At 37.7% G+C, this 24,038-nt stretch overlaps 1 long non-coding RNA gene across 1 annotated transcript in view; it reads right to left on the bottom strand.

The window, feature by feature from the left end:
- Positions 1–22,885, bottom strand: part of LOC127542550 (uncharacterized) — a 53,468-nt gene extending 30,583 nt beyond the window's left edge. Inside the window, exon 1 of the long non-coding RNA XR_007948714.1 lies at positions 22,785–22,885. This is a non-coding gene — a long non-coding RNA (uncharacterized LOC127542550). The remainder of the gene's footprint in view (positions 1–22,784) is intronic.
- Positions 22,886–24,038: the final 1,153 nt, after the last annotated feature.

Genomic DNA, 24,038 nt, shown 5'->3' with positions numbered 1-24,038 from the left:
TGGTTTTTCTATGGTGTTCTGCCGCTGTTCTATGGAATGTTCTAAACATTCTATATTACTCACAATTTTCAAAAATCAGATAAATTTTAAATGGAATTAGGAAATTGTACCTGTCAAGTCCTAAGAACTGCTTATTTGTAAGATTTTTGAATCTTCTGTGAATTCAGCATTCAGTGGTTTCTCTCATAAGAAAATGAGAAAGAAAATAACTTCCAAGATGCCATAAATTCATCTCTGGGCCAGAATTTACGAGTACCTTATAACATTTAATGATAAAACACCATAGTTCCCCCAACCCACGTTTCCTTTATCTGTTCTCCCATTCTTAAGCAAAATGATGCTTTTAGAAGATTTGCCATTACTGTAGTGCTTTTAGGCTTACACAGCCCATTCCCCAGAGAGAGATACTGCCATTATGATTTCTCCTCATTTAACAGGAGGAAAAATGGATGCTCAGAGAGGGGAAACAACTTACCTAGATTATCCAGATAGCAGGTCAGAGCCAGGATTCCAGATCTCCAAAGCAGAGCTTTCACAAACTTGTTTGGCTACATTTTCATGTCTTTTTCACCTGTAGGTTTTAGCCACCTCTCACACTAATACCTTTTATTTTTCTTGTTCCTTTTTAGGTGAATTACAGGTTTTTGCTCTTATTGACATCTCATTGGATATGACTCTGCTTTCTTGATTATTGCTATTAGATGCTTGATGTTAGAGATTAATGTATATATTTATGGGAAAAGAATTTTGCTTGTGGGTGAAAGTTACAATGATGTTTTCTTACAATTCTTATTTTTATCCAAGGGGACCAATGTCACGCTGACCAAATGAATGAATGCAGGGGCCGTTAAGTGCTTCCAAGCTGACAGGGCTGGCACGAGCTCTCACGACCAGGTGACTCACTTGGCCCCTGAGTTTCAGGATGGAATAGCTCCCTTGCTCATAAAAACTGCTGGAAATATTGTTCTTAAAAGGACTCTCAGGTAGAATTGCCCACAGAGAGGTGAATCGACTGCCCACACCTCTCCAATAAAGGTTTGCTGAAATACTTGAAGCTGGGAGCTTGCATAGCTGAATGAACTCCTTCCATCTTTGCTTGGGGACAATCTACCTATCCTTCAAGATGGCACTCAAATGCTTCCTCCACCACCAAGCCTTCCAAGAATATTCATGGCACAAAGGGTTTTCTTTCCATTATTTGAACACAGAGAACTTTGTATTCCACATCTGTATTTCTCACATCCCAATTTGGATTCTGTTTCTTTATGTCCCCCTTCTATCTCCCCATTAGAATAAAAATCTTTGAAGGGGCACAAGGTGGTATCAAAGCATGAAAGGTATAAGGTCTGGGTACTCTTAGGATCATTACTTTAGAAGCAGGAGCAATTAGCTCAATTGTTTCACTAGATGGAGGAGGAAAATGAGGCCCAGAAGCAAGAAGTAACTTGTCCCAAGTCACAAGTGATAAATGGCAGAGCCAAGATTTGAACCCAGACTTTATGATTCCATGTACATCCTTCTTTCTACTGAATCATGACTCTGGCATTTACCAGCTATGAGTCTTGCCAAGTTATTTCCCCTCCCTTGATTTTGATTTCTTCTTCTGTAAAATGAAGATAAGACTAGATAGCCTCAAAGATCCCTTCCAATTCTAAACTTATGATATTATGATTCCCCCCTTCCCAAAGAAGAATCCCTTAAAAGGGGAAGTAAAAACATTTTTTCAAAAAATTAATTTCAGCAAAAAATTCAGTTCAGAACCAAGTAAAAAACACAAAATTCCAATTTTATATACAGGGCTTTAGATATTAATTGAGGTCACATTACTGTTTAAGTTCTTTCACTCATTTGGAACGAATTTTGTTCAATGACTGATGATATATGGAAAAATGAGGGGAGTCAACCAAAGTGATCGATATCCCCAAAGCAGCATGAAAACACTGTTAGAATTGTCTTTGCATGACCATATCTAGAATCAGGAAGATAGGGAGTAAAAAGAATATTGTTTTGGTTTGCTTTTTTCCCCCATCAGAAGACATTGGTTTGAAGTTGTGGTATATAAAGGTAGTATTAAATTATTGTGCTATGAGAAATGATAGGCAGGCCTATTTCAGAAAAACCTGAAAAGACTTACATGAACTGATGCTAAGTGAAGTGAACAGAACCAAGAAAACATCGTACATGGTAACAACAACATAGTAAGATGATCAACTACAATAGACTAACTCTTTTCGACAATATAATGAACCAAGACAATTCCCAAAAGTTCATGATGGAAAATGTTATCCACATCCAAAGAAAGAACTACATTTCTATCTGCATTCAGACTCAATAGTTCAAAAAACTATTTTTTGTTTTGATTTTTTCTTTCACAACATGACTAATATGGAAATATATTTAATATAATCATATATGTATAACTTAAATCAGATGGCTTGCTACCAGGGAAAAGGGGTGGAAAAGGAGGGAAGGAGAAAATTTTGAAATTCAAAATATTACAAAAATGAATGTTGAAAATTATCTTTACATGTAATTGGAGAAAATATTAAGTACAAAAAATTCTGTGTGACCTTAGGTAAATCCTCTCTCTTCTTGAAGCCTCAGTTTTCCCCTCTCTGGAAAATAGGAGCAAACATTTTCATTCCCCATGTCACAATGTTCTTGTGAAGATCCCATAAGATAATGTAGGTGAAGCACTTCATAAACAGAACTAATTTGATGAGTGAGAGCTGTTGATCTTGGGATCAGAGGAATTAGAACTGGAAAGGACCTTAAAGACCAAACCAGTTCAACCTTCTCACTTCATTGTTCTTGCCTTTTGCCTGGAAGTATGCCCTTCTCTAATCCAAGTGCACTGAACTCTTTCCAAATTCATGAAAGCTGTCCTGAGAAACAAATAGGCAAACAGCTGGACCCCAAGAAATGAAAATTTGGCTTTGCCCATTATATAATTAATGTATTCACTCATTAATCCTCCAAAGAGCCCAGGCTCTAATTTAATGTTTACCTCTACCAGGGTGGCTTCCCATTTCCTTTAGGAATCCAACAGCCCTTTGTGTGAAGTACTGTACTTGATGGAAACCAATTAGGCAAGAACAATTTTGCAAATTGCTTATTGAATGCCTTGTCCACATTACCCCAATCTCTCTTCCCAGTGAATTTCCACAGGCCCATGAATCAAGAAAAGGAAATTTCCCTAGAACTAAGCAATAATGTGAGAGTTCTTTTCTTCCCACACAGTTCCCTCATTGTCACATAGTAGGTCCTTAATACAACTTTCTTGATGTATTAAATAGAACCCATCACTGTCCTTAGGACCTGGGCAAAAAAAAAAAAACTATGTATGTTCAGGGCTGGGAATTCATTTGCCCAGCCTTTTCATTTGATAGTTGAGGACTCCAAGTCCCTGATAAATGAAGGGATGTACCTTCCAAGAGAAAGGAAGGTTATGAGGCAAGCCAATGGCAGAGGCACTCAAGATATTTGACTTCCAACTCCAGGCACTATGCTTCATGGGAGCTACATGGATTCCAGAGACAACTCTCTTTTGTCTGGCAATGAAATGGGACCAAGTGACTGGTAAATACTAACAGTTCAATTTCCCTCCCCAAATTCAAGGAAATTCATGGCTCTGGCTGGCTAAAGCAGTTCTTTCTTCTAGTGAGGTAGTCGTTTTCCCCTTAAAGTTCTGTTCTACCCTTGAGATTATTCTTTTTGCACTCCAGATTCTTTCTTTCTTTGACTTTGTGTGATCTTTTCCATCCAACTTGGATCTATTAGTCTCTATTAGTCAACATCCCTCAGCTGCTATGGTTGATGACCCTCTTCTGTCTCTGTCACTGTGTCTAACCTCCATTAATACAGTTATTATCCCAATTCTCAATTTAGACACTCCCTCCCTTCTCTGGTCGTTTCTACCTTCACAGCAACTCATTCTCTCTACTCACAACCACATCTCTAAACCATTGTCACCTCTCTCCTTGACTATTACAATAGTCTTTCAAGTAAACTCCCCATCTCAAGTGTCTCCAAAATCCAATCCATTCTCCACTCTGCTGCCAAAGTAATTTCCCTCAATGGTACTTCTTTGCTCAAAAAGCTCCAGAAGTTCCTTATATTACTTCCAGGATTAAATATCAACTCTTTGGTGAGTAATTAAAACTTTTTATAACATAGCCCTTTTCTGATCTCTCTAGGGGTTTGTTTGTTTGTTTGTTTTGGTTTGTTTTTGTTTTTTGTTTTACAACTTACTTCCCCTACACAAGCTCTAAGTTCCAACAACACTAATCCATTTGTACTTCCTCAAATATGGAAATGCCCCATCTCTGTTCTGTCTCCCCCATTCTTGGGATGCTCCATCTCCTCACATCTGCCTTTTAATTCCCCAGCTTTCCTCAAGACTCAGTTTCAATTATATCTATTATAAGTGGCCTTTCCAAGAGGTCAATCTCTTCAACTGCTTGAATGTCTCTCTCGACCTCTCAAAGTTTTCCATCTAGCCTGCATATCTCTTGTAACTACTTTTTTACATATTGTCTCCAACATTAGATAAGTTATTTGAAGACATGGGTTGCCATTCTCCCTTTGTGTCCCTAACAATTAAAACAGTGTCTGCTATATAATAAGCACTTACTGAATGCTTGTTGTCTTGCTTTGCCTTGCCATGTAAAGGACAAAGACATATAAACAGGAAGTTGTTTTTTTTTTAAATGATTATGTAAATAAAATAGTCATGGCAATTCTAAGGTATAATGGGCTTGGCTTGAGACTCCATGCCATCTTTCTCTTTCCTTTTTCTTCACATGCAATCCATTTTTTTTTCCATTCCATGTCCTACCCATTTTGGATCTTGGCAAGGATGCTAGAGTGGTTGCCATTCCATTTTCCAATGATAATATCTCAATGTGCCTCAATGCTCAATCTCTGGAGGCAGGTCAGTGGAACAGTAGAGAGAGCACTGGAGCTGGAGTCAAAAAGACCCAGAATTCAAATCTAGCCTCAGACACTTATTAATTCTGATTAAGCCAGTTAACCTATTTCTGCCTCAGTCTCTTCACACATAAAATAGAGATAAGAATCCTTGCCTCCCAGGGTTGTTATGAAGATTTAAAAAAAAATTATAAAGTGCTTTGCAAAAAGAGGAGCAAGAAAAAGAATTAGCAGATATTGAAATAGATGGGGAAAAATAAAGAAAGAAAATGCATGGATGGAACACTGGAAAGATAAGGTAGAAAAATTGGTACAGAAGGGGACTCAAACAGAGCAGTTTTGTTACTAATTTTAAAACTCAGTTTGTCCAGATTTCATTTCAATCCTCTTGTTTTAAGTTTTATAATAATAATAAATGGAATAGATTGAGGAAGGGATACAAAATGTAAGACTTTGAACAAATCATTTTACCTTCCTGGGCCTCAGTTTCTCTGGCTGTAAAATGAAGGGGGTGATATCAGATGTTTTCTGAGGTACCTTCCAGCTTCAGATCTAGGATCTGAAAGGGAGGGGACACATTCAACCAACTTGTCACTAGAGCTCTAAACTATTATTATGATAAACTGTTATTATCTAAATATTTCCATTTCCATCTCTATTTGGAACATAGCTCTAAAGTGGAATATTCTGGGTGTGTTACTGTAACATGGGCAACCAGCTTCTGAGACTAACTGCTATTATCCCTGTGATTAGGATGGGGATTACTAATGCTTATCCTAGTGGTGCTGGTTTACACTTGAAGGGGGAATTAATGATGGTAAGCAAATGATGATAGCCTGTCTGAGCTGCAGATAATACCAGCCTCTTGCTTCATGTCAGTGCAAAGAGCTGGGCCAATGGGTATCGACACCCTTCCCCCCTTCAGTTAATGACAAGGCACCAGCTCAAAGTTCTGTGCCTTTTTAATTATTCTATCTAATCACTTCTTTGCTTTCAAGGACTCCGAAACAATTCTATCTTGGTTTTCCTCCTACCAATTAGGCAATTTCTTCTTGGTCTCCTTAATATATAGGCTTTTCCTAAAGTTCTTTCCTAGACTCTTCTTATCCCATTTCTCCATCTACATTCTCTCATTTACTCTTATAGGTTAACTTATCTCTACAAGGATAAATCCATAGGAATCTATATATTTGGGTCTAATCTCTCTTACAGCTTCCACCTTGCATCGCCAGCAGCCAAGTGAAAACCTCTACCTCATTGTCCCATTGGGACCACATGCCAAAACTGAACTTGTTGTCTCCCCCTCTCTATCTTTCCTCCCAACTTGATATTTCTGCCCTAGTCATTTAGGTTCACAATTTCTGAAGCCTTCTAGAGCAGAGTCTCTTAAGCTTTTTTGATTCATAACTTTTTTGCCCGAAAAACTTTTATGTGACCCCAGGCATACAGGGTCACATGTTCTAAGAGAAGCAGAACTGTAGGCCAGGTTTTCCAATTTCATGTGAAGGGGTCTTTCCATCAAACTTGGCTGTCTCATGGGAAGGCCAAGGGAAGAATCAATTCATCTTTTTGGCCTTCCTTGTTATTCTCCCGGCTGCCAAAGGAAAGCTTCCATCAAAAAAATAGCTACTAATCTAGCCAACATTTGAAAACTTGAAAACAAAAAGAGCTGCTGTCATAATGGAGGAAAAAGGTCATTATTTTACCTAGAAAAACAACTTAATGGCTAATGGACACATTTACCACGAGAGAAGAACATATAAATTTGTGCTATTTGAAGGAAGGGGAAAAACAATTTAGAATGGTAATGAGCAGTCTGTCTCCCTTCTCCAATCTCTACAGCTCAAGACCCCTTCACCCCATCTGCAAGTTCATTGTGATCAACCCCAACCAAGCCCAGACCCCTTCCCTGGAGAGGAAGCCATAAGCTAAGAACTACTTCCCACTTCAAGACTGTTCTGATCCCATTAGAAGCAACATTGAATAGCAAATAGAACATTTGCTCTGGGACCAGGAACCTGGTTTAGAATACTGCCTCAGACATTAGTCTTGTGCTTCTGAGCCTCAGTTTTTCATATCTATAAAATCAGTATAACTTAACCTGCTTTACTTGGTTGTTGTAAGGAAAATGTTCTACAAACTTCAAAGCATTATGTAAAAGGGTTATGGTGATGGAGAACATTACTATCATCCTCTACTACCCCACTCCCAGAACTCCCTTCTTGGGAAACTGGGAAAAAGTGCAACTGTGTATTTTGCTTTTGGATTTGTCTTGTGTTACAGTTATTCTTATACCTCCCTCCTCTCCCCTATAGTTCATGAACTTCTGAAGGGGAGGAAGGGTGTTTAACTGATGTTTATCTGATCAGTGAACAATTGGATGGATGAATATTGAAAAGACTAGCACAATCCTGAGGAGCATCCTTGATATACTCATCTTATCCTAGACATCTCTTCTACCTACGACCTCTTGTTGTCAAGATGATCATGGTACTTTCAATACTTGGGCACCAAGTTCTCTTCTATCTGGAGATTCAAGATCCCATGATTGTTAGACATGCTGTATTCCTCAGTCATACGTAAGCTTCCTGAAGGCAGAAATTTGTTTCACTTTTGGTTTTGCATGTCTCGTACCCAATGCTGTAATTTGAAACCAAGGAATCTCTACTTATCCTTTAAGGATCAGTCCAAATGTTATCCCTTCTCCAATCCCTCCTATCCCCTCAGATTTCAGTGATTTGTATCCCTTCCATGTACTCATTGCAGAATGTCAGGTATTATAGTCATCCACATTTTGTCATTCTCATCCAGACTGGAGGTTCCATGAGGGCAGAGACCATATCTTAACTAAATTTTGATCCAGAACAGAGTTTACCACATAGTAGGTACATAAGGTTTACTGAATGAATGAATCTTGATGCTGGTCCTGCACGATCTTTTTGCCAGAAGTCTTAGCAACATTATTTGACCCTATGAATGTGAAATTATTCCCTCCCTTTCCTTTCTTCTACTTGGAAACCAAGTCAGATGCCAGTATGAGCCAACATAAGCCTTGGCTCTAATAAGTAAGTCACAGTCATTTTAACGCTGCACAAAACTGGGGTCATTTTACAGTTACTTCTGGCTTGTGACTCAGTCTTTCTAGCTGTCCAGTTGTCAACCATAACAAACTGGTTTACAACCTGTGATGCTCAGAGCTGAACGCAGCAGAACAGAGACAGGAGAGTCAGGAAACAAACAGAAGTTTAATTTCAAAGTGAGGAGAAAGGTTTGGAAGCTAGCAGGGATCTAGACACATGTGCCGAGGCCCTATACCTAGTGGGAGGAGCAGAACCAGTGTGGGGAGATCTCAACCTTCATACCAATGGCTGTGCAATGAGCCCCGACAATGAGAGGTAATAGCAAAAATGAGACCAGTTTGATTCATAAAAAGACATGATTGGAACATGATACTTGTCTAAGGTTTTCTGGTGCTTGTTCAAACTCAGAACAGCTGGTGCTGGGTCAAGGCAATACAATAACTATGTGATTTTGCCAGAGGATTAGATCATCCAAAGAGCGAGTGCAAAGGATTATTGTTATGCCAAGCTCAGAGAGCACAGCTTTCTTGCTGACCCTCAGCTCTGGAAAATAGGGTGTCTCCTAATATCTTGATAAAGAGAAGGAGATCTGCTTTCAAGCTCCAGTTCCCATAGTAAGACTCATGGGAGATCTGATTCCAGAGCCTTCATTGTCTGCACTCTGATGTGAGAATTGCCCAGTCCCATCTTTCTACTGGGCCCCATGAACTCCTGACTGAGTTAGCTAGTCCTTTTTAAACCATGAGGTTCCCTACTTTTCTAGTCTGGCCCATCACAGGGATTCAAGTAGGGATTTAGCATTCCTACCTCCAGAGCAAGCAAATGTTACAATGGAGCCTGTCTCAGGCCTAGAATGGAATAGTTTTAGATGAAACACTTCATTTGTCAAATTAGACAAAGCAAACTAAAACACAGGAAGTTTTAGTATCTTGTACAACTTGAGACCAATCCAAAGCCCCATAGGATTGGGGGTGGGGCACCAGGGAACCCACATATTCAAATAGGAGAACTGGAATTGGAGTAGGAGGTCCTTGGTTCCAATCTTATCCTCATGTTATCTTGGTTTCAGACACTTCCTAACTGCATATGACCATCAGCAAGTCACTTCACCTTGTGTGCCTCATTTGGCAAGTGAGCTAGAGAAGGAAATGCTAAACTACTCTAATCTTTGCCAAGAAAACCCCAAATGGGGTCAAAGAGTTATATATTACTAAATAATTTCCTGACTCCAGGCTCAGTACTCTATCCACTGTACCACCTAACTGCTTACATGTGGAGAATCTGAAGTATATGTGTAATGTCAGAGAAACTGAGGCAAGATAGAAATTAGAGAGGGTTTTTTTCTAATATTTTATTAGTGGAGAGTTTGGACTGGCAGCCAAACAGGATCCATGGCCAAAGAGGATCCATGTTGATCCCAACCAGCTGAATCAGACTCTTGTCTCAAAGCATTCAGCAACAAGCAAAGGATTCCAGAGACTCTTATAGGGCTCCAGTGATCAGGGAAAAAAAGGCAAGGGGGAATAGAACACAAGTGAGCAGGAACTCCAGGAAGAACCATAAATTCAGTTCTGACAGGTTAGAGGTAAGGAGGAAGGATCATAAATTCTAATAAGTGAAGAATCTAAAGACAGGATGTCTGGACCAGGAGATGGGGGGGGGGGGGTATAATCTAGGTATTTGAGATGAGCCATCTGGAGTTTTATGACTCCTTGGAAGGCTAGTGGCCAGAGCTGACAGCTCTAATTATCTCAACCCTAATGGCCAGGGAGGGAGGGTTGTCACCAGGGAGACTGAGGCAGAATAATTCAGGGAAACTGATACAAGGAAATGGAGGCATAATAATTCAGGAAAACCAGGGCATAACATATGGAGGTCACATGGTTTGCCCAAAGTCACATAAGTAGGAAGTACTCCAGTAGAATTTGAATTCAGGACTTCCAGACTCCAAGTCCAACATTCTATGCCACTTAGCTTATGTCTTTCATATTAAATAGGCCTCTGCATAGAAAGCCTATTACAAAAGAGCACTTTTGTAACTGCAAATATAGATGATTTATCACTCTTAATAAGCCATCAAAAGCCCATGTTCCCTGCTTTGGCCAGGCCTGTCCCTCTGAAGTCCCTAGGGAATGAAAGAGCTCACGAAAAGGATTATATTCAGAATGATCCATTGTGCTCACACTCCATTTTCCTTTGAAATTCTCACTGTTGGTACTTAAGCAGCTCCATGGTAACCTTACATCAGAACTGATGCTGGAGCAAAAGCCTTTATTGACATTGGTTGACCCCCATGAACTTGTAGTAGCTTCCTCTTCATCCCCCCACTTATGGGCATAGAACATGACTAAGATGCTGCCTGCCAATCAAATAACTCTCTTGATCCACTGAGGCTTGGAGGAGGAAGGGAGATTCTGAATCATGATTATTATAATTATGACTATTGTTATTATTATTACTTACAGGGAGGTTTATTAAAGTGAGAAAGAAGCTGGGAATCAGATGAAGCTAAGTTAAGAACACTGAATGAATCCATGACCAAGGAGAAACAGAAGGGAGATATAATAATAATAATCCTACCTTGGATTTATCTAGTTACCAATCCTCCCACGGGCTCATCATATATGTGAACAACATAAAGAAAGGGATTAAGAAATAAACATTGGAATAGGGAGTGAAATCTTTGGCAGAAAAAGAAGAAATCATGATCCTAAACCTAATTTGGGAAATATTCTCATGGAAACACTTGATTCCAACATTTCTTCTGTATTCTTATTAAGGGATTTCAACCCCCCCCCAAAAAAAATCATGAGTTCATAGATATAGAGCTAGAAGGGCCCTCACAGACCATCTAGTCCAACCTCTTCATTGTATAGTACAGGAAACTGAGACCCTTACTTGATTTAGCTTTGTCACTGACAGGATCCTAAACCAAGAGCTAGAAGAGAACCCAAAAGCCATAGAATCTGCCTTCCTAGTTTTACATAGAAATGAAGCTTGTGAAAGAGAAGAGATTGGCTGAAAAATCACACAACTAGCAAATGGCACAATTGGGATCTGAACCCAGGTCCTCAGATTTCCAATTCAGAACACTTTCCATTGTACCAAAAGATATCTAGAGATAAGCAGGGAGAACTGCTTAAATGGAAAATAAATAAGGTCTTGGACAAGGATGGAATGATCAATCTCCATAGCTACAAGACTCACTTTAGTAATTTAGGGGTTTAGAGAGGAGTTTGCTTCATGGGATTAGTCTCATACTTGCTAGATCTTACCCGAGTCTAAAGACATGTTATTCATGAAATGGATGCCAGAAGATATAGGTGTTCATCATTCCCCAAAAAAATAAATGATGGAGAAGGAAGGAAAAGCAGAGTATGGTAAGAGACACTCTCTCTTTCTCTCTCTCTCACACACACACACACACACACACACACACACACACACACACACACACACACTACCTCACTGAGTCCATCTTTGGCAGATGAGATGAAATGGGCATCCTCAAAAGGGTAGTGAATTTCCCATCACTAGAATCACCTAAAGGAAATCTCAAGTACTCAAGACTAGAAGGTGTGGACTAGAAGGTCTTCGAGGTACTCTGTAAATCTGAGATCATATGCAACTCATTGTGTGTCACCTGCAGTCTGACAAATGCTATCCAGCACCAAACAGTAAGAACGACATTACAAAATCATTAGCCAAGTTGGGTTTCAGGCCAGAGTCAAAGAATGTGGCGATTAGATCATTTGAAATTTTCTGGTCCAACCCATTCGTTTTATAGAAAAATAAATAAGGGCCCCAAGGAGAAAAGGGAATTAGACAAGGTCACAAGTAGTAGAGACAGAACTAGAATCCAGGTTTTCTGAATTAAATCTTTCTACTACTCCATGATCAAAGACATACCAAATTAAAACTACCTATGGTCAGATGAAAAAAAATGCTATAAATCACTATTGATTAGAGAAATGCCAATGAAAATAACAATGAGGTATCACCTCATATCTGTTGGTTTGCCTAATATGACAAAAGGAAAATGATAAAAGTTGGGGAAGATGTGGGGAAAATTGGAACCCTAAAGACATTGTTGGTGGAGTTGTGAACTGATCCAACCATTTTGGAAAGTAATTTGCAACTGTGCCCAAAGGGTGACCAAACTGTGCATCCCCTTTAATCCAGCAATACCACAGAGTCTGTATTCCAAAGAGAGGACATATATACAAAAATATTTCTTTTTGTGGTGGCAAAGAATTGGAAATTATGGGGATGTCCATCAAATGGGGAATAGCTGAACAAGTTGTGTTATACGAATGTAATGGAATACTATTGTGCTATAAGATAAGTTGAACAGGCAGATTGCAGAAAAATCTGTAGAGATTTACATGAACTAATGGTGAGTGAAGTAAACAAAACCAGGAGAACATTGTACACAATAAGGCTGTGCAATGATCAACTATGATAGACTAACACAGCAATACAAGAATCCAAGACAGTTCCAAAAATTCATAATGGAAAATGGTATCCACATCCAAAAAAAGAACTATGGAGTCTGAATGCAGTGAAGCATACTATTTTCACTTTTTTTTTCTTCCCCACCCCCTTCTCATGGTTTTTCCCCTTTTGTTTCAATTTTCACAACATGACTAATGTGGAAATATGTTTAACATGATTGTATTATTATCCTATGTCATATTGCTTGCTGTTTTGGAGTAGAGGGAAGGATAGCTAAAAATTTGGAATCCAATCTTATAAAAATAATTGTTGAAAAATATCTTTACATGCAATTGGAAAAAAACAAAATACTATTAAGTGAGAAAAAATATGTGCCAAGCATCTGACAAGTTCATTTAATTTCCATTTGTATTTAGCAGAAGCTCCTACATCCTTCACACAGGCTGGGCCCTTGGTTTTGATCCCAGTCCAATTACATCCAATAAAACCTGAAGACCTATAATCTTAGTTTCAGTGGTCTAAGAACCAGAGCTCTGGGGGATCTCTCAGAAGAAAATTTATCAACAGACTATTATTAATTTCCTCTAATTATGATAGCTAACATTTCAATAGAGCTTTAAGATTTATAATTTGATCTTCACAATAACCCTACGGAGGCAGGTAATATTATTATCTCCATTATATGATTGTGCTATGAACTAGGTGTTTATACAAGTTTAAAGCATCTGTGTACTTCAATTAATAGTCAGAAAGATCTGACACCAATTGGTCATGTGATCTGGCCAAGTTGCTTAAACTTGTGTCCCTGGCAATTTTCTAAAATCATAAATTGCAGAGCTAAGTGTTTATCTGCATTGATAGATTTGCTCACCGGGAGTTCCCAACTTGTTGATGAAATCATTGGTCTGTACTAAAAGGAATTTGTTTTTGTAATTCCTGAATTCGATCCCCATATTAATTCCATTTCTAGTTATTCACATCATTTTACAGATGAGGAAACCAAGATTATCATTAATCTGATTAATCTCTTCTAGATACACTTCAACTTGCTATTCCCTTCCTAAAATGGGGGCTCTCAAAGCTAAAGAAAAAAAGTCTCTACATGTGGTCAGAGCCAACCAGATCGTTATGGAACTGGGAATCTAGGGTGGCTTAGGGACAGAGCGCTTTCCAGAAGCTCTCTCTGCACTGTGAAGGCAAATGAATCTGTATCCCATGGGCAAAGGTTCTGGAATAGCTGTTAAGGACAACCAGAGATAACTCAGTTACTCTGATCATTTTAGTTCCTTTCCTCTTTTGAGTACTTCCTATTTATCATGTGTGTATATATGTATCATATATAGAGAGAAAGAGGTTTTATTAGCCTTAACCAGGTAAACAGCCAGGACCTATAGCCCCGGCACAAAAAGCTTTAGACAGTGACCTTTCCACATCTGAAGCAGAGCTCAAATTTAAAAGAAAGAAAAAGGCCAAAAAAAAAAAAACCAGCAAAAACAACAAAAGAGAATTTGAACAAAGGAAATTACCACAGTGACAGAGAAGATAAACCCATAAACTCAGAGGAGGACAACAACGTTAAAACACTTAAGGGCAAAACCCCAAAGGAAAATGGGAAGTCGTAAGCACAAAAAAAAAAAAAAAAAAAAAAAAAAACCCTCACTCAAAAAGAGCTCAAAAGGAGCTTAAAATCATTATATAGAGGTAGAAGAAAAAATGGAAAAAGAAAGAAGAGTGATACAAGATGAGAGGAAAGTAAGTCAACAGCCTGGGAAAAGAAAATGACTGTTTAAAAAGTACAACTGACCAAATGGAAAGGAGGTGCAAAAGCTAACTGAGGAAAACGATTCTTTTCAAGTTAGAATTGGGCAAGTGGAAGTTAATGAATCTATGAGATATCAAGAATCAAACAAATTCAATAGAATGAAAAAAAGTTAGAATAAAAAGCAAAATACCTCATGGGAAAAAAAAAAAACAACTAACCTAGAAAATAGATCCAGGAGAGACAATTTCACAATTGTTGGACTACCTGAAAGTCACAATCAAAAGGAAGACCTGAACAGCATCTTTCAAGATATTATCAAGGAAAACTGACTTGATATCTTGGAACCAAAGGGCAAAATAGGCAATGGGGAAAAATATCCATCACTTCAGGAAAGAGATCCCAAAATAAAAACTCTAAAGATTATAATCACATTTCAGAACAATCAGATCAAGTTAAAATACTGCAAGTGACCAGAAACAATTCAAATATCAGGGAACCACAATCAGGATTACACAGTTCTTAAACAACTGCAACATTAAAAGATCAATGGTCATGGAACATGATATTCTGGAAAGCAAAGGAGCTAGGACTAAAATAAATAATCAATTTACACAATGAAAGTCATAAGACAGAAGAGAAATGGTCATTCAGTGAAACCAAAAGATTTCACCTTTCAGAAGAAAAAGTCCAGAGTTAAATCAAAAATTTGATCTCCAACATTATTACTCAAGAGAAACAGAAACAGGAAAAATGGGGGGATATAAGGGATTCAATAGAACTAAACTGTTCATATCTCCTACAGGAAAAGATGGTACTTGCAATTTTTAAAAATTGTATCATTAATAGTACAGTTATAAGGACTATACAAAGACAGCAGATATGAGTATAAGATGAATTTGAGAGAATGACATAAAAATAATTAAGATATGACAAAGAGGAGTACCCTGGGTACAGAGGAAGGGAGAGGTACAATAAGATAAATTATTTCACATGAAGAGATACAAAAAGGCTATTACAGAGGAGGGAAGATAAAAGGTGGACAACAGTCATCATTTCATCCTTACTCTCATCAGAATTAGATCAAAGAACATGCACAATTAGTTAAATATCGAAATCTAGTTTGCCCAGTAGGGAAGTAAGAGGGAAAAGATTAAATAAAGGGTGAGGGAGGACCTCACAAAAGGAAGGCCAATTTGGAGGAAATAGTAGACAGAAACAAGACAATGATGAGGAAGTAAAGGGTGAAAGAAGAGAGGATAAAGAGGGAAAAAATAGAGGAGAAATAGTCAGTAGTCATGACTGAATGTGAATGGAATGAGCTCTCTCAAAACAACAGAAGCAGATAGCTGAATGAATAAAAAACCAGAATCCTACAATATGTCATTTACAAGAAACAATTGAAGAAGAGATACATACACAAGGTAAAGAAAGGCCTGAAGCAGAATTTGCTATATATCAACTGACTTTAAAAAAAAAAAAAAAAAAAAACAGGAGTAGCAATCCTAATCGCAGACAAAATGAAAGTAATTATTAATTAATTACCTAATTAAAAGAAGGAAGGAAACTAGATCTTGTTAAGTTATTACAGAAAATAAAATAATATCAATATCAAGTATTCAAATTCTTAAAAGAGAAATAGACAGCAAAACTATACTAGTGGAAGATCAACTGTTTTCTCTCAGAACTCACTAAGTCCAATCAAAAATAAACAAAAAAGCAACTAAAAAGGTAAATAGAATGTTATAAAAGTTAGATATGAAGGCCTTTGGAGAAAACTGACTAGAAACAAAGAAATATACCTATTTACTCAGCAGTACTTGATACCTACATAAAAAATGACCAAGTGTTAAGGCATAAAAACCTTGAAGTGTAGAAAGGCAAAAATATTAAATGTATTTTTAAAATCAGAATGCAATAAAATACATTTAAAATAGCAATGAAAAGAAATTAAAAATTAACTAAAAAACAAATCTAATCCTAATAAGTGTGTTAAAGAACAAATCATATATACAACCAATAATTTCATTAAAGAGAATGACAACAATGAGACAACATCCCAAAATTTATGGGATGCAGCCAAAGCAGTACTTAGGGGAAAATGTATTTCTCCAAGTTCTTAGATCAACAAAATAGAGAAAGCAGATCAATGAATTGGGCATAGAACTAAAAAAAAAAAAAAAAAAAAAAAAAAAAAACTAAAAAAAAAACTAAAAACAAATTTAAAATCCCAAATTGAGCACCAAATTGGAAATCCTGAAAATGAAAAGTGAGATTAATAAGATTGAAAGTAAAAAATACTGAACTAATAAGTAAATCTAGGAGCTGGTTTTATGGGGGGAGGGAGAACCAATAAGATAAATAAGCCATTGGTTAATTTGATTTTTTAAAAAACAAAAGAAAACCAAATATTGAATATGAAAAATGAAAAGGGAAAGCAATCATTATTAGGAAATATTTTATTTATATGTACATATTTATATACATATATATATTTAATATATTATATGCCCATAAATCTGACAATACGTGCAAAAAAAAAATCAATGAATATTTACAAAAATATAAATTACCCACATTAACAGATCAGGAAATAGAATGGCTATGTAACTCCATCTTAAAAGTAATTGAAGAAGGCACTAACAAACTTTCTAAGAAAAAAAAATCCTCAGGGCAAATTGGGTTCATAAGTGAATCCTACCCAACAAAGAATAATTATTTCTAATACTAAATAAGCTATCTGGAAAATAGGCAAAAGAGTCCTACCAAACTCCTCTTATGACACAAATAGTGCTGATACCTAAACCAGAAGAGCTAGAGCAGAGAAGGAAAATTATAGGCCAATTTTCCTAATGAATATTGATGGAAAGATTTTGAGCAAAAAGTTAGCAAAACGTTTACAGCAATATATCACAAGCATTATTCACTATGACCTGTAGGGTTGGCTCAGTATTAAGAAAATTATCAACATAATTGACCATGTCAATAATAAAACCAGCAGAAATCATATGATTGTGTCAATAGATGCTGAGAAAGCTTTTGACAAAATACAGCACTCCTTCCTATTGAAAACAATAGGGAGCATAGAAATAAAATGAGTATTCCTTAAAGCAGTGGTTCTCAAAGTACGGTCTAGAGAATCCTGGGGATCTCTGAAACCCTGTTAGAGGGTCTACAAATTCAAAAATAGTTTTTATTTCCAATATGGTAAATGTCTATAAATATAACCCAGATAAACAAAAATGCTTTGGAGAGATCCTCAATTTTTAATAGGATAAAGATACTGAAAACAAAAGTTTGAGAACCACTGCCTTAAAGTGACAAACACTATCTGAAATCATCAACAAGCATTATCTGTAATGGAGATAAGCAAGAAGCCTTCCTAGGAATATGAGGAGTGAAGTGAGGATGTTCATTATCATCATCACTATTAGTCAATAGAGTACTAGAAATGTTAGCTACAGCATTAAGAGAAGACAAAGAAATTGAAGGAATTAGAATAGGCAATAATGAGACAATGTTTATAACTCTTTGCAGATTATATGATGGTAAACTTGGAGAACCCCCGATAACAACTAAAAAAAAAACTTAAAATAATTAACACTTTAGCCAAGTTGCAGGATGTGAGATAAATCCATATAAATTATTTTTATTTCTTTATATGACCAACAAATTCCAGCATCAAGAGAAATTCCATTTAAAATAATTGTAACCAATATGAAATACTCAGGAATCTACCTGCCAAGATAAACCCATGAACTATATGAATACAATTGCAAAAGACTTTGCACACAAATAAAAATCAAACCCAGACAACTGGAAAACTATCAGTTGCTCATGGGTAGGCTGAACGAATATAAAAATTACAATTCTGCCTCAACTGACTTATTCAATGCCATACCAAACTACCAAAAATATTTTATAAGGCTAGAAAAAAAAAACAAAATTCATTTGAAAGAATAAAATGTCAAGAATATTAAGGGAGTTAATGGGAAAAATACAAAGCAAGGTAGTCCAGAAATACCAGATCTCAAACTACATTATAAAGCAGTAATTACCTAAATTATCTGGTACCGACTAAGAAATAGAGTGGTGGATCAGTGGAATAGATTAGGTACAGAAGCCTCAGTAATAAATGACCATAGTAACTTAGTGTTTAATAAATTCCAAGACCCCAGCCTTCGGGATAAGAACTCACCACTTGACAAAAACTGCTGGGAAAACTAGAAAACAAGGGGACACAAATGAGGTACAGACTAACATCTCACACCATATAGCAAAATAAGGCCAAAATGGGTGCATGATTTAGAAATAAAGGGAGACACCACAAGCAAATTAGAAGAGCAAGGAATCTATGGGGAAGAGAAGAATTTATGAACAAACAAGATAACATTATGAAATGTAAACTAGATCATTTTGATCATATTAAGGTAAAAAGCTTTTGTATAAACAAAACCAATGCAACCTAGATTAGAAGGAAAACAGAAATCTGGGAAACAATCTTTACAATAAGCGACTGATAAAACCTCATTTCTCAAATATATTCTTAAATTGACTCAGTTCTCTATACAAGTCTTCCTCAATTGATAAATGCACAAAGTATATGAAGAGAGTTTTCAGATGAAGAACTCAAACCTATTTAGCATATGAAGAAGTGCAACAAATCACAATATATATAATATTATATATTATTATAATCACATTTAAATAACTCAGATACCATTTCACACCTATCAGATTGGCCAATATGAAAAATAACAAAAAAAATCATAAATATTGGGGAGAAAGTGGGAAGATTGGGACATAATGCACTGTTGGTGGAGTTGTGAAATAATCTAACCATTCTGGAAAGCAATTTGGAACTATGCCCAAAGGGCAATGAAACTGTGCATTCCCTTTGACCCAGCAATACCTTACTAGGTTTGTATCTTGAGGAGATCATAAAAAGGGAAAAAGACCTACATGTGCAAAAATATTCATTATAGTCCTTTTTGTGACATCAAAATATTGGAAATTAAGGGGATGCCCATCAATTAGGGAATGGCTGAACAAGCTGTAGCTAGGAATATACTAGAATACTACTCTGCAATAAGAAATGGTGAACAGGCAGGATTCAGAAAAACCCGGAAAGACTTGTACAATTTGACACAAGATGAGATAAGCAGAACCAGGAAAACATTGCACACATATCAGCAACACCATCCTATGACCAACCACGAATGACTCTAAGCTTCTCAGCAACACAATGATCTAAGACAAGTACAAAGAACTCAGGAAGGAAGATACAACCTACATTCAGATAAAGAATTGATGGATCTGAATGCAGATCAAAACCTATTTTCCCCCCACTTGATTCATTTTCATGCATTTTTCCCTTTGGATTTGTTTCTTCTTTCACAACTATGACTAATATGGAAATATATTTTACATGATAGCACATGTATATCCTATATCAAATTGCCTACCATTTTTGGAAGGGAGAGGTGAATGAGGGAAAAAAAATTGGAATTCAAATCTTGTAAAAATGAATTCTAAAAATTGTTTTAAGAAGTAATTGGGAGAAAAAATAAATTCCTATTTTTAAAAGTCAAGCTAATTTGCCCACTTCTAGGTCTGTTGTACTGCTTCAGTTCTAAGATCTTTCAGAGATCAGTTCCTACACTTTAGCTATCACAACTGCTAGCTTCCATTTCAGCACTTATTATTCAATCTGTAGTTCATCCATAACTTTTAACTTGAACTCATAGAAGAAAAGTGGGTGATAAAAACCATCTAATATTAACATGTATCCTATTTACTGCTTCTTTGATTCTTTTCTTAACCTCATCCCTCATTGTGACTTTTAATTGATCTTAGCATTCCTAGCTAGTGTCTGTTGATTCCCACACTTATTTCGGGGGAACTTTTTATAGTTTCTTGCTCAAAATTTTGGGGTCTGTTCATTCTGCTGCCATGAGAAGGCAAGTATACTTTATTATGTTTAACCAAACCCCACGAAAGCAATACTACCTCAGTCCTGATCTTTGACCATTTAGGCTCCAGGTTCTTCAACACTAAAATGCCATCCAGGACCAAAACTTCAGAAACTAGGCCCAACCAGGAGCTCACCCCAAGCTAGCTTCCTGGTGTTAGCATCCTGGGATGAGAGAAAAGAAGCTGTACCAACTGTGAATTCAGTTAAGCCCCTAAAGAATCAAGGGCCAGGTTTTTACTAATACAGTTGCATGACCTAAACTTCCTGGTTCCTCTACCTAACTCCCTTGTTTGCAGAGGGAGCAAACTGCCAGTTCCTTCCATGTTCACAGTATTTGTGGTACAGTAGAAAGAGCATCAGTTCAGGAGCATCAGAGGACCCGAGTTACCCTCTGATATTACCTGGGGGGCCTTGTACAAGTCACTTCAGTTACCTTCTCTATAAAGTGAGGATATTGGACTAAATGGCCACTGCAGTCTGTAGATCTAGGAATATATGTGTACCCTCGAGCAAACCATTTCCCATCCCTCAGCCTCAATTTCCTTACCCATAAAAGGAAGGGGTTGGACTAGATGTCCCCCAAAGGTTCTTTTAATTCCATCTCTAATATGCTCCGAATATGAGTAGAAACCTTCCCTTGTTCCTACCTCTTGCTCTCTCTCATCCCCCTCCATCTCTGCTCTTCATTTCTCTAATCCCTATCCCCACTACTTTCCCCTTCCTTCCTTATTTACTGACTTCTAAGCAATTTCTTACAAATACCACTAAGTATCTGCCATCAAAAAACCAAAATGCACCAATTCCATTTAAATCCCAAGCTCTTATCCTAAATCTTTCCTCCCATTCACAGTTAAACTGTTAGAAAAAGCCATCTAAACTCATGACTTCCTCACCACCCACTCACCACTCAATTCTTTGCAGGCTTCTGACCTCCCCACTCAAATAAAACTGTTCTCTCCAAGGTTACCAATGATCTATTAAGTATTCAATTCAATGGGTTTTTTTCTTAACCTTCATTTCACATAACCTCTCTACAGCTTTTCACATAGTCTACCATCCCTCACACCCCACTCCTGAATAACTTCCCCTCAGCCTCCATGACACTTCTCTCTCCTGCAACCATACTGGTTATTTTTAAGTCTCATTTGTTAGATTTTCATCCAACTCCTGCCTCATAAGTGTGGGTTCCCCACCACCACCAAGGTTCTGCCCTGGGCCTTCTGTTATTCCCTCTTTGTGTGAGCTCCAAATTGAATGGACTCTCTATTCCCCCAAACTGACTCCTCCTCAACCTTTCCCCCTTTCTATGGAGAATACCACCATTCTCCCATTTAACTACCATTCTATCTTTAGTTATCCTTGACTCTTTTCTCTACCTCACCACCAACCCCACACCATACCCAATCATTCACTGAATCAAGTCAAGTCTGTTCCACAAAATCTTATATCATCCCCTTCTAAATGTTCTGGGACAGTCTTGACTCCAGTCAAGTGGTTCAAGCTCAGAATTTTGATGAAATGAAACAATCCTCAACCATATAGTCTTTAAGAAAAGAAGTTTACTCAGCAACAGTAAACAGTTGGGGATAGCTCCTCATTTGCCACAAAGCTCAGAAAGATATGTGGGTTTGTCCAAAAGTGGTATTAAGTCCATCAAGTCCTGACCCACTAGTAGGATATTAAGCTTTTATACTTTAGAGTAAGGATATCAAACTCAAAGAGAAACGAATCCCTGTGGGCTGCAGATTAACTTAGGAAATCTCAAATGAACATTATTTAGACTGTATTGCATTTTAATCTCATTTGTTAGATATTTCCCCATTATATTTTAATATATTTTATTTTTTCCCTAATTAAAACAATTTTTTTTAACACTTGGGTTTTTTTTTTTTTAAGTTTTGAGTTCTAGGTTCTGTCCCTCTTTGCCCTCCCTGAGATGGTAAACAATCTGACACGGGTTATACATATGCAACCATGTAAAACATTTTCATATTAGTCATTTTGTATAAGCTGGCTACAAGGGAGAGGGTTTGTGGGCAGCTTGTGCCCATGAGCAAGAGTTTGCTAGCTCTTCCTCAGCAAAATGCCATGTCAGTGGTTCAAGGCTAAGTCTTCTAAAATGAATATGAAATATCTAGAATCATAAATTTCGAGCTGGGAGGGACATTAGAAGTCTATGAGGTCCAATGTCCTCATTCTACAGATAAGGAAAGACACGGGAAGATTAAATCTCAAGGACTTTTCATTACCTTTTTAGGGAAATACTAGTCTAATGTGGCAGGGACTTGTAAGCCTTACTGCCTTGGGTTCCACCCAGAGCAGTTCCACATTTAGCCACCATCCCAGCTCCAGCCTTCATCACCTTGTGCCTAAACTATGGTCCCCAGATTCTTCACTGGGTCTCTCTGCTTCTCTCTCTAATCTACCCTCCGTGTAGTCTCCAAATTAATTTTGTAAGGTACAGATCTTGACGCACTGTCCCTTTCCTATTCAGAAAACTTTCAGCTGCTCCCAATTACCCACGAGATAAGCTACAAACTCCTCAACCTAAACAGTTAAAGCTTTCCACAGTGAATCTCCAACCTACCTTTCAAATCTTACTTCCTGTTCTCCATCCCACAGTCAACATTCCAACCAATTTAGAACGCTAACTTCTTTTGCTTCTTGGCTCTGAGCACCCCACTTTGGGATCACTCCCAACCTCTCCTCTTCTGCCCCACAAAATCCGCAACTTAAAGCACCCTTTCAGGTGCTGCTGATAGGCAAAGCCTTGCCTGATTTCCCCAGCTGTTAGTATTTTCCTTTCTCTTCTCACATCACCTTGTTTTCACCTCTTTCCATGTTGTGTCCTGCTCCTTCAGTTAAATACAAGTTCTAGAAGGACAGAGATTACTTGATTTTATTAGGAGACATCATGTACCATAGAAAGGTCAGTGGCACCCTCCACATTTTTAAAAAGATCAAATTTGTGATCACATGATAGAAGATCCTCTCCATGACAAAACTCCCTCTACCAAGGCAGATTAACACTTGCTTTGTCTTGGTTTTAGTTGCTTAGGGCACAGAGAGCATGTGATTTGCCCAGTCACGCAGCCAGTATGGGTCAGAGAAGAGATTTTACTCTGAGTTTTCCTGATCCAAAGCAGGCTCTCGACCCACAAGGCCCCATTGTTTCACACAATGCTTAAATCAGTGTTTTCGGAGTCTGTGATTTCATTAATGGGGGCATCTTCAATCCCCAAAGATTTTATCCCCTCTATAACTTGGGGAGGCAGTCTTCAGAGGTTTCTGTGGCCTGAAAACTGTGTTGTTCTCTGGCCCACCAGGTGAGGAGCCTTTCAGAATTGAGGTGGGCTGGCCTGAAGCCAGAAAACACCTGAACTATCCCCTGGATCTTCATGCAAAGCTTCTCCTGCTTGAGAGAAGCTGCCAGAACAAAATCACTGTTATTAACCATCATTTCAAACATCATAGCCTCCGCCGATTTGAATTTGAAATGCCTCTGACAATTTTGTAAAGTGGTGTGAAAAAACAAGCCCTGGCAATGAGGCAGCATGGCAGGGAAGGCCAAGGGAAGTCCAGGGAGATCTGAGCTTTGGCTCTGGTTCTGGCTTTGGAGTAGGAGGCCTTGGGTTCAAATCCCATCTCAGACATTTCCTGCTTATGTGACCTTGAACAAGTCCTGAGCTCTCTCTCCAGGTTTCAGTTTCCTCAACCTGGAGAGGTTTGGGCAGATAGCCTCTGAGGTCCCTTCCAGCCCTGGAGCTCAGCTTCTAAGATCTCACATGCAGAACACTGCACTAGATGACATCAGGAGATACCAGTGAAATATAAGACCTGT

This window comes from Antechinus flavipes, chromosome X (assembly GCF_016432865.1).
Source record: "Antechinus flavipes isolate AdamAnt ecotype Samford, QLD, Australia chromosome X, AdamAnt_v2, whole genome shotgun sequence".
Lineage (NCBI taxonomy): Eukaryota > Metazoa > Chordata > Mammalia > Dasyuromorphia > Dasyuridae > Antechinus > Antechinus flavipes.
The sequence above is the reverse complement of the archived record's forward strand: the minus strand, read 5'-3'. Positions and strand labels throughout refer to the sequence as shown.